At 46.6% G+C, this 12583-nt stretch overlaps 1 protein-coding gene across 2 annotated transcripts in view; it reads right to left on the bottom strand.

Annotated features, from left to right (window-relative positions):
- LOC123772369 (connectin) overlaps positions 1-12583 on the bottom strand; it is an 806097-nt gene that overhangs the window by 777227 nt on the left and 16287 nt on the right. The gene's annotated exons all lie outside the window — the stretch shown is intronic.

The raw sequence follows: 12583 nt of genomic DNA, 5'->3' as shown, positions 1-12583 counted from the left end.
GATTTGGGCACCTATTTAATAAATATAACCAAAGCCGTCAAAGACTGAGAAAAGATGTACACGTTCGTAAGTACTTGCGTAACTGCTTCGTGAATCTGGCCCCCTGGGCGCCAGCTTGTAGGCTCTCCTTGAACCGCCAAAATACCTGTAAATTTAGGCTATGTACCGCTACCTAAATGTTACCGATTTCATAGGTACTGTGGGCTCTGTTGCCGTCGTCGGCGCCGTTGTGAGTTGTCTCGCTCTGGCAGTCAGACTTCGTCGCTCAACAACCCGTTCTCCTAATAGCACGTCGCATTTTGACGTATACTGTACCTACAGTCAAAAACTGTGGTAGAAGAACGTGGTAGCGGGTCGCAAAATTGACGATGTCTCGTTTTCGGTTCGTGGGGTCTCTGGAAGGTTAGGATAAGGGCAATTTAATACGACAGTTTTTTGACGTTGGGGACGCTAGCGAGAACGGGCTGCGCTGATGGCTTGGACACACAACCTTAACGCTGCTCCCGACGTAGCCTAGGGTTTCAAAATTCAGCAGATAGCCTCGCCCAATTCAATGTACAAACAGTTTCCCACAACTAATGTAGTCAAATGTGTAGTGTAATCAGCTCGAGAAATGAGGCAAGTAATTAAAAAGCATAGAACACAAACACACTGGCATACCCGGCATGATAACTGCCCCTTAATCTAAATCAAAATCACACTAAATCAAACTGGTGATACTTTAGTAGTCTAGCCCACTTTAAAAATTTTATGAACTCTTCTTGATTATTAGGACTTAAACCAAAACTAAAACAAAGAACAGGCTTCTAGAACTATGAGAAAACATTCTCGTTACTTTTAAATCAAAACTTACACTCATCAACCACTCCACCAGCGGCTAGGCTTCTGCCTCAAAACTGAATTTCACTAAAATAAATTCTTTAAACTATAACATCGCCTCGGAAATATCATGATCCTTCAAATCACTTCACAATGTCACTTGAACACATCCGTAGACATCTATATATATTCCTACCCATTTCTCGAACAGTCTGATTACATGGGGAGGAAGATGGACAGACTTGATCTCCCTGGATTTTATAACTGACGTCGACGTCTGTCGACTCTGATGTCGCTGGCTCCGTCTTGACGTGTCGAGCATAGCTTATTATTTCATCTTTATGCTCCTCACTTGTTCCTTCTTTCCTGGTGTCTTACAAGGAATTCATTCCTCTTCACTACTTCGCCGTCGTACCCACGCGGGCGTCCGTACGCCGCATATTTCTGGCGACCAGGTAATAGAGGAGACAAACTGCCGACATTTCTGGTATATGAGGCTACCGGGGAACCGTCACTTACACTACAGTGAAATTCTTACTATTGGGTCCATCGCCAACTGTGAAAAAGTGGTTAAAATTTGCAGCTCCCTGTGCTCCCATCACTTTTGCACCCCTTCACACTAACTGCGGGTCTTGCACTGCTCTACACACTTGGAGTTAAACAGTCAACCTTGCTATACAGGCAACTGGTTGATCCTATAATGGTATACAGCAGCCATTCACAGGCACTAGGCTTCTGCTACTGCACCATACTGCTTACTACCACTACATAATTGACTGCAGTACTTAGGCACTTCACTGCTTCACTTCTAACAGATTCTGGCCACATAGTAGGTGCTCCTCACTCTACACTCCTTCACTGCCTCTGATGGGCCGCAGAACCACTCACACTACAGGACTGCACTTGGGTTTCATTGCTTACCTGTTGTTGTCGTTGTAGATTTAGCTACTCTGAACGAAACGTCCATGTAGCACGGGCTATAGTGAGCCCGTAACATTGCTTACCTTACTCGCGTCACTAGTCTGGCCTCAAGAACACCGTAACGACTACAGGGGCTAGGGGCCAGATTCACGAAGCAGTTACGCAAGCACTTACGAATCTATACATCTTTTCCCAATCTTTGGCGGCTTTGTTTACAATTATTAAAGAGTTTGAGTTCCGAAGCACCAGGAGGCTGTTTATAACAATAATATTTGACTGGGAAGTTTCATACTTGTAAACTGTTTAATAAATGTAACCAAAGCCGTCAAAGATTGAGGGAAGATGTACACGTTCGTAAGTACTTGCGTAACTGCTTCGTGAATCTTACCCTTGGTTTATAAACCCAACCCCCCTCACAATGGACCTTTCCTTCCTAGCCGTTAAGTTTAAACTTGCGCTCCCGGACCGCTAACTAAATTCTGACTTGCTCTTCTCTTGCAATTTGTAGAACCAAGTTATTTATCTCTTCCAAAGAGATGCTCTGGTTGCTCCGTGTATATGACATCGTCTCAAACTTTAGACTCGTAGCGAACGTAAAATTCTTTGAATTTACGGAGCTCACGTTACTTATGACCTCACGTCTGAGTTCCTGTGTGGCAGTGGCCCTCTGTCAGGCAGAGAGGCACCTGATGGCACTTGACGTGCACCCGGCAGGACCTGGTGTCACGTCAATCCGATTGCATAATCATGCTTGCAATCAGCCACTCGTCTCACTCCTCCACATCCTGAAAAAACCAGTCTCGTCGCCTCTTCAAAATTCTTGGGGGCAAATTCTTAAGGGAGAGGGTGTCAACGCCCGCCATTTTGGACCAAAGCCTAGGCTGCTCTCTCCCCTTGTATAAACAAACAAAACAAAATCTAAATGTTAGAGTTACGAAACAAAATTCTAATTTTAGGCTTCCTGCCTCCTCTCAGTCTCAACATAAACTTGGACTCGTCTCAATTATGTACAGATGGGAGTATGACTCTTGACAGGTGGTTGAAGCCAGAGGGGTGCCAACAGGGTGTGCCAGAAGGGTGCCAAACAGCGCCAGAAGGGTGCCAAACAGCGCCAGAAGGGTGCCAAACAGCGCCAGAAGGGTGCCAAACAGCACCAGAGGGGTGCCAGCAAACAGCAAGTGCTCTCTGGGTCAGAACACGAGGTCTGCCTTCTCACGTCAAGGCCATAGTTTATGGGGCCCAAGCTCTGCACTATGGTAATATCTTTACCCATCTAACTCGTGTAGTTAACTAACACTGTCACAGTTACCCCTCACAGCTCCTTCCATTTTCTGTTATTTACCAGCTCGTTTCAAGATCATTCAAGTCCACACGAGCTCCTCCTAAACTACACTATGATTAATAACTAGTAATCTGAGCAATACGTGTGTCGTACCGTCAAGGCAGCTATCATGGCACGCTGTCACGAATCTTATTACGATTCTGCCAATTCTCCCGAACCTCGTATTATGTTATTGTTTTCTCTACGTAAATATTACTGTTAGTTGTATAAGATTTGTGTATATAGATATATATACATTATATATATATAACATAGATAGCTGGGTAGTGTGTGTAAGGTTGTGTTGGTGGTGGATGTCACGTGAAATTAGCCGTGTGGGCGGTTGACAATATTTGGGAATGGCCAGGGCGATTGTTGGCAAATCAATTGCCTATAGTTTTATATTTATTTATTCCCATATTTGGTAGCCGTAATATTCCAAGGAATGTGAGACCAGTAATTACAACTCTTAGCTAATAATGTTGGAGTTTAGGGCTGACCTTTGTAAATAGAATGTTCACAATGTTCATGCGAACGTTAATTGGTGTTTGGGTAGACGGTTAGTCGACGTTGGGCCTGTGGACCACGTCCTGGGCAGTAGAGTGGCGGCTGCGGTCGAGTGCAGTTGTATTTAAGCTAAGTTCTTGGTTTTGTTATTTTAAGCCCATATAAATATTAATTTATCTGGGTAGACGATTTTGGTGTATTTATGGCTTACTCCATATTCTGGTGATAGTGCTCAGGTCTCAAATAATTACTTGCATTCTATAGTATTACATGCTGATAAATATTTCTGGCTACTATTTATTTAATGGTTGTTAAGTTGTCACCCTTAGCAAAATATATTGTTCTCCCGTTTTTATACAGTGATTAATTATACCCCTAGACACCTATTAGCATGGCAGATTTTTATTGTTCTTTACACTGTGGGGAGAAGAACATTATTTAGTCTCAAGGGTCGTGACACACGCCAATACTGGCACTACCACAACCCGTATGAAATTCCTCGTAAAGTACAAACGACAAACTTGAACAAAACAAAATGCAGGGGTTTGCAACAAGACCATTGCACAAATCATGAGGACTAGACTACTATGTTAGGTTAAGGGAATTCATCTCACAACCCTAGAAAAAAGGAACTGGGGAGATATGATTACGGCATACAAGATACTAGGGGAAATAGCCAAGGTAGACAAGGGTAGACTTTAAATTAAGAGAAAAGAAAACAAGAGGTCTTGGAAATATATACGAGTAAAAGAAACGGGGAAATTATACTTTCTTTCGATATTTACCGTTTCTGCTCCTGTTTGTGAGTACACGTTTACCGTTTATTTATCAGGTGTTCTAGTTGCCCCGCTAACCCTTGAAGATACTGCTCATTTCAGTGAATAGATTTTCCTGTCAAATCCTGAGGCGGGGTCAAAGGGCACAGTCAAGGTAAATAACTGGCTGGCAGCTATAGGTGCACCAGGCCCACTACTGTAGGTCACCACACCAGCCTCTCACTTAAAAGTGCCGGTGGGAGCACGATGAGGCACGGGAGACATCTTCCGTCACGCAGGGTGTGCGTGCCTCCACAGATCTCCAGTATCATCTCTTGATACTGGTAATGGCTCAAAAGGGCCATCACTTACGGGCTATTCATGCCCGTGCCACCTCTTGGGTGGCTTAATCTTTATCAATCAATCAAGATGAGGGACAGCACCGATCCTGTGCCAGGTAAGTCCACTACGGGCTCACCATAGCCCGTGCTACTTGGAACGTTTTGTTCCCCAGTAGCTGAACCTATAACAACAGCAACATCACGATGAGAGAGTGTGCGCTCAAAATCTGGACTGTTTTGCTGTCGGTAACAGTCCGCATTGTGCACAGTTGTCACTGTGACTGGTTGAAGGTATGACTCAACCCAACTACTTGAGCTGGACGGTACAGCAACGGTCTCGCTTCATGCAAATCGGCGTTCAATCCCCGACCGTCCTCAAGTGGTTGAGCACCATTCCTTTCCCCCCGTCCCATCCCAAATCCTTATCCAGACCCCTTCCAAGTGCTATATAGTCGTAATGACTTGGCGCTTTCCCCCTGATAGTTTCGTGCCCTCAAGACGGCCATCATACCATAAACTGCCAAAGTCAATACGTCGAGGATCAATATAACTAATGGACACTGCAAGTGTAAATGTAAATACGGGACACATTATGGTGTTACATTATTCAATTCCAATAACAGTCCGCGGGTTATTTGGCTCACACTCAAGTATCCTACGATGGTGGGCGTCAGTGCTTAGTTCTTGATCCTCAGATGTGTTTGTCAGACAATATCAACACAAATATGGACAGTAACTGCAACAAAGTAACAACAGCAGCAGAAAGTAATAACAGCAGCAAAGGTAGATAACTTAAGATAACCAAGATAAGGCGGCAAAATCAACAGCAACAACTATAAAATCAGGAACAGTATCGGCAGCAGTAACACTAGCTGCTGCTCTGGTGTTACAAAAGTAACAACAAAAAGCAGCATCAAATGTCACTAGCCGATATAACAGTCCAGTGGAGACATAGGCTTCGAGTTATCTTGATCAAGAACATCGATATCATCCCGAGCATAAGACCGGATAACAACCTCAACGTTTATATAACATGCAGAGAAACATTTACAGCTTACAACGCCCAACATAAAAATTCACAATAGCCTACAAAAGCTCTGTTATTCAGAGCGAGCAAAAAGACCTCCAGCAATTGCACCGTTTGTAATCCATTCAAAAGAGCAAGACTTTACAGCTTGTCACTGATAAATATAACACTGGAGATGCGAACCCACGGAGAATGGGGTCTGCAGTTCTGTAGTAAGGACAGCTAGGCGAGTTAATGTCGCCTTTGGCATAGAAGGCATAATTTACATGGAGCAGGAATCGGGTGAGTGAGCCAGCCGCTCTATACGTAACTTGCTGTTCCATAGACCAGAGTGTGCAGCTCTGTCACAAGAAGATGCAGCAGAATGGGTAAAAACAGCAGCAGACACTTCGCCTCTAAGTCCAGCAGACAGCCTGTCAGAAACACTTATACTCTCCCTAGTCTGCGTGACGGTATTACGCCTTCCCCCGTCAGAACAACCCTTCACGATGCACTTCACACAATTAACGATCAATCAACCTGCAAATTACCATTAATGACCAACGCAACAATGTAAAGGGTGAGATTAAGCTCAAATGCAACGGGAAATATTACCGAATAAAAACCGAATTGCCTTTTATATATGAAGATGTGTAAAAATACTGAAAAAGGAGCTACTGGAGCTATGTTCTTGTCCAAGATAACCTCAAGATAACCTTCACTGTTGGGTATCACAGCGTCAAGCATATTGGGCCGCCTCGCCCAGCAATACGCCACTGTTAACCGGTATGGTGCATACATGTTGGTGAATATACAACCACAGAAGCGTAAGATATATCAAAGGGTGGGTGTGCTGGCGGGTGGGTGTGGCAGGGGGTGGGTGTGTGGCAGGGGGTGGGTGTGTGGCAGGGGGTGGGTGTGTGGCAGGGGGGTGGGTGTGTGGCAGGGGGTGGGTGTGGCAGCGGGTGGGTGTGTGGCAGCGGGTGGGTGTGTGGCAGCGGGTGGGTGTGTGGCAGCGGGTGGGTGTGTGGCAGGGGGTGGGTGTGGGGCAGCGGGTGGGTGTGGGGCAGCGGGTGGGTGTGGGGCAGCGGGTGGGTGTGGTGCAGCGGGTGGGTGTGGTGCAGCGGGTGGGTGTGTGGCAGCGGGTGGGTGTGTGGCAGCGGGTGGGTGTGTGGCAGCGGGTGGGTGTGTGGCAGCGGGTGGGTGTGTGGCAGCGGGTGGGTGTGTGGCAGGGGGGTGAGTGTGGCAGGGGGGTGAGTGTGGCAGGGGGGTGAGTGTGGCAGGGGGGTGAGTGTGGCAGGGGGGTGAGTGTGGCAGGGGGGTGAGTGTGGCAGGGGGTGAGTGTGGCAGCGGGTGGGGTGTGGCAGCAGGGGTAACTGTGGTTATGGTGGTGTGGTTAAGGTGGTGTGGTGAGGTAGGGCCCGTCAGGAACTCCATCACATTACGGGAGAAACAATAAGGCACCGCCCCAGTGATCCAGTCTGGCCCGCCCATCAGTCATCACTTAGGGGACTAAAGCCCCGCCATACCTCAAATATACTTCTTTTTAAGGGAGGGAGGGAGTAAAGAGGAGGGAGAAGCACAGGCGAAGGGAGACGTGTGGCAATGGGAAATATAGGAGGAGAGCTCTCCGCCTTGGTGACACCATGTGTGGGTGTTGGCAGCTAAGATAAGCTTGCTTTCTCTTGTCAGGGAGCTGCGCGCGCGCGCGTGTGTGTGTGTGTGTGTGTGTGTGTGTGTGTGTGTACTCACCTATTTGTGCTTGCGGGGGTTGAGCTTTGTCTCTTTTGGTCCTGCCTCTCAACTGTCAATCAACTGGTTTACAGATTCCTGAGCCTATTGGGCTCTATCATATCTACATTTGAACCTGTGTATGGAGTCAGCCTCAACCACATCACTTCCTAGTGCATTCCATTTACTAACTACTCTGACACTGAAAAAATTCTTTCTAACGTCTCTATGGCTCATTTGGGCACTTAATTTCCACCTGTGTCCCCTAGTGCGTGTGCCCCTTGTGTTAAATAGTCTGTTTTTATCTACCCTATCAATTCCTCTGAGAATCTTTTATGTGGTGATCATGTCCCCTCTAACTCATCTGTCTCCCAATGATGTGAGGTTTAATTCCCGTAGTCTCTCCTCGTAGCTCATACCTCTCAGTTCGGGTACTAGTCTGGTGGTAAACTGAACCTTTTCCAGCTTAGTCTTATGCTTGACTAGATATGGACGCCATGCTGGAGCCGCATACTCCAGGATTGGTCTGACATGTGGTATACAAAGTTCTGAATGATTCCTTACACAAATTTCTAAATACCGTTCTTATGATGGCCAACCTGGCGTATGCCGCTGATGTTATCCTCTTGATATGGGCTTCAGGGAACAGGTCTGGCGTGATATCAACCCCCAGGTCTTTCTTTCTCTCTGACTCGACTTTCTCCCTGGTTTCTACATGCTGTGAGGTAACTTCCCATCACAATGTATGTCGGAAGTAGCTTGTAATATTAAATGGAATGTAATTTTTGCCAATGATAATAATTCTTGTATAAAATTTGTGTGGATCCCATCCCATGTTGGAGTTGGAAAACATGACTTTGTAGATCAATTGGCCAATGAGGCTTGCAGGAAAGAAAACATTGATTATGATTTTGGACTATCTAATGCAGTTATTAGAAACATACAAATTAAAGAAATTAATTCAGATTTAGAAGAACTAAGAAATGCACAGAGACCTGAAAGCTGCAGTATTAAAAGTTATGACAAGTTCTGTAATAATAGGTATTTGTATGGTCAGCACAGTAACCGGACCAGGCAATGTGATGTAGTAATTGCGCGAATTCGCCTTGGCTATAGACACATCTGGCAGGTTAGTGAGGCTGAGCCACTACCAGAATATTCAGATTGTAAACTCTGTGATAAACCTTTAATGCATTCACTAGAACACTATATTGATGAATGTGAAACCGTAAAGGACTTTAGACCTCCTGGCCTCTTGTACCACCAACTGTGTAACTATTTTATTGACTCAGGTGTTCTGGACGACATCCTAACAATTTACCCCAAATTTGCATGTCCATTTTAAAGAATGAAGAACAATTTCTACTTATATTCTAAGCTGCATCACTTATGAACCCATCCCTGCCCTTGTGTGGCAGTGCACAATAGAAAGTTGTTTTCACATATCCATACATTAACACACTGATTGTAACCATGAGGGAGCCGGTCGGCCGAGCGGACAGCACGCTGGACTTGTGATCCTGTGGTCCTGGGTTCGATCCCAGGCGCCGGCGAGAAACAATGGGCAGAGTTTCTTTCACCCTATGCCCCTGTTACCTAGCAGTAAAATAGGTACCTGGGTGTTAGTCAGCTGTCACGGGCTGCTTCCTGGGGGTGGAGGCCTGGTCGAGGACCGGGCCGCGGGGACACTAAAAAGCCCCGAAATCATCTCAAGATAACCTCAAGATGATATATATATGCTTCAGCCTACAGTTTAGACCTATTGTCTTATGTATGACCCTCTGTCCTGCGTGACAGTGAATACTAGCATTAACCTCAATTTAATAAGACTATCAAAATCCTCAGATTAGGCAAAATTGTAATTAATTTTGTCAATAAAGATGTTAATAATAATAATCCCCACTTTTGGGCTGGTCCATTTTCTGCCCTCCCTGGGAGCCTTCCGCTTCCCGGGCGGCCCTCACACTCAGTCACCCACCAGCGGTCGGAGTGGGTGGATGTCGCTCCGTCTTCCAGGACGTTCCTCCATCTTTACTCACATATTTTGGCCTTATGCCTCTTCAAAACATGCCTAACATATCAATAAACATTCGCTAGGCACACGACCAACTGCAGACAATCACTGTAAACTGGTTAAATTGTGCTTACCATAGAGTTAGTTGTACAAGGGCGCTTGTTGGCTTCAGCGTCAGACGTTGACGTGCTCCTTAGCCCACCAAAATTGCATTTAAACTTCTCTACGGGGCTTCTCCCCTTCTAGACTCAAGCACGATGTCGTTCACCAGGCTTCATCAAGAACGCCTGTATAATTCCCCTCTTGATGGAGCACTAATCAGAGAATCTTCCTCTGCGACCAGGAGCCTAAAAACACTGCATCCTGCTTCCACGACGGCTGTTACTCGAGTAAAGTCAAGACCCCTGACATGAGCCTCATGCCTTCCTCACAAACTTTTGACATCTCATGTCAAGTCGTTTATGTACCCATTCATTCACTGCCAATGCTTTTAACTATTTGCCAAATCTAATTGAATGTTTACTATATACATTCACATGTCTATGTGTCTTTGACCTCTTAGTTACGTCAGGCTTGGCTAAATAACTCTCAAAGGTAGACTCGTTTCTCAGGCTGCCTGGGATCATAACACTTGTGATCAGCCTTCTGCTCCCTTCGCCTAATTTCATTACTTTACATTTTCCTGATTTCCTGAGTTGAACTTTATCAACCATTTTCTAGACCATTCCTCCAGTTGGTCCAGGTCATCCTGTAGTCTCTGTATCTTCATCCGTCTTGATTCTTCTCATAATTTTTGCATCATCAGCAAGCATTGAGAGGAATGAGTCTATACCCTCTGGAAGATCATTTACACATTAGAAACAGAATGGGTCCAAGTACAGAGCCCTGTGGGACTCCACTGGTGACATCTCGCCACTCTGGTGTCTCTCCCCTCACAGTTACTCGCTGTTTCCTATTACTTAGATACTCCCTTATCCACTGGAGCACCTTACCTTTTACGCCTGCCTGTTGCTCCAACTTTTTTAACAGCCTTTTATGGGGTACTGTGTCAAAGGCTTTCTGACACTCCAAGAAAATGCAGTCTGCCCACCCTTATCTTTCTTGCCTAATTTTTGTTGTGTGTGTGTATACTCACCTATTTGTGCTTGCGGAGGTTGAGCTCTGGCTCTTTGGTCCCGCCTCTCAACTGTCAATCAACAGGTGTACAGATTCCTGAGCCTACTGTGCTCCATCATATCTACATTTGAAACTGTGTATGGAGTCAGCCTCCACCACATCACTTCGTAGTGCATTCCATTTACTAACTACTCTGACACTGAAAAAATTCTTTCTAACGTCCCAGTGGCTCATGTGGGTACTCAGTTTCAACCTGTGTCCCCTTGTTCGCGTACCACCAGTGTTGAATAGTTTATTCTTGTCTACCCGGTCGATTCCCCTGAGGATTTTGTAGGTTGTGATCATGTCTCCTCTTACACTTCTGTCTTCCAGTATCGTAAGGTGCATTTCCCGCAGCCTTTCCTCGTAACTCATGCCTCTCAGTTCTGGGACTAGTCTAGTGGCATACCTCTGAACTTTTTCCAGCTTCATCTTGTGCTTGACAAGGTACGGCACCTTGCTCTAAGGTGAAGACCTCCTGGAATTTCTTGTTCAGTTCCTCACACACTTCCTTGTCGTTTGTCGTTCCTTCTGCTCCTATCCTTAATTTCATAACCTGTTTCTCTACTGTTGTTTTTCTCCTGATGTGGCTGTGCAGCAATTTAGGCTGAGTCTTTGTCTTGCTTGCGATGTCATTTTCGTATTGTCTTTCTGCCTCTCTTCTCAACCTGACATTCATTCCTGGCACTCTGGTATCTTTTTCTGCTCTCAAGTGTTCTGTTATTCCTATAGTTTCTCCGTGCCCTTATAGTTTGCTGCTTAGCTAGCCTACATCTCTGATTAAACCATGGGTTTCTCATCTTCATTTCACTGTTTTCCGTTTGGACTGGGACAAACTTGTTTGCTGCTTCCTTGCACTTCTGTGTGACGTAGTCCATCATGTCTTGGGCCGTCTGAGTGTGTGCGCTCATGTGCGTGTGGAGTTCTTCACATGTATGGATGTCTAGAGAAGAATACTTGTCCATTGTCAAGAAACTGAAATGTCAACGCCAAACGCGTTTTCTGTTGAGCATTCAAGATCTTATTGATGACTAATATTTCTGTCTTCCAAAGAGGCAGTCTTCAAGTCGATCTCCGTCACGAAGCTGTGTGGGGTTATATTACACATCAAAACATTTAAGATCAAGCTGAACACCATGGACACATGTCACAATATGTTGACCAGAATGTTTGATGCGAGATAGATGAGTGTACAGGTGTAGGCCTCAGCCTGCTACTGTAAAGTTGGCAGCTTTCCTTCTCCCTAACTCCATCACTTTTACCAATACTAACCTACCAGTTGGCCCTCCTACTACTGTGTAGTTACTGGGTACCATTACCCGATAGTTCTTGGTTCACGTCATACTGAAGAGGGCAGTTTGTTAACACCTGACGGCAGGTGGCGGACAGGTGACCCACAGCAAGGGGGGGGGGGGACAGGCAACCCACATCAAGGTGGGGGGGGACAGGCAACCCACATCAAGGTGGGGGGGGACAGGTGACCCACAGCAAGGGGGGGGGGACAGGCGACCCACATCAAGGTGGGGGGGGACAGGCAACCCACATCAAGGTGGGGGGGGGAAAGGTGACCCACAGCAAGGGGGGGGGGACAGGCAACCCACATCAAGGTGGGGGGGGACAGGCAACCCACATCAAGGTGGGGGGACAGGTGACCCACAGCAAGGGGGGGGGGGACAGGCAACCCACATCAAGGTGGGGGGGACAGGCAACCCACATCAAGGTGGGGGGGGGGACAGGCAACCCACATCAAGGTGGGGGGGACAGGCAACCCACATCAAGGTGGGGGGGGGGACAGGCAACCCACATCAAGGTGGGGGGGACAGGCAACCCACAGCAAGGGGGGGGGACAGGCAACCCACATCAAGGTGGGGGGGGACAGGCAACCCACATCAAGGTGGGGGGGGACAGGCAACCCACATCAAGGTGGGGGGGGACAGGCAACCCACATCAAGGTGGGGGGGGACAGGCAACCCACATCAAGGTGGGGGGGACAGGCAACCCACAGCAAGGGGG

The sequence above is a fragment of the Procambarus clarkii genome, chromosome 17 (assembly GCF_040958095.1).
Source record: "Procambarus clarkii isolate CNS0578487 chromosome 17, FALCON_Pclarkii_2.0, whole genome shotgun sequence".
NCBI classification, from domain to species: Eukaryota; Metazoa; Arthropoda; class Malacostraca; order Decapoda; family Cambaridae; genus Procambarus; species Procambarus clarkii.
This window is presented reverse-complemented; position numbering and strand designations above follow the sequence as displayed.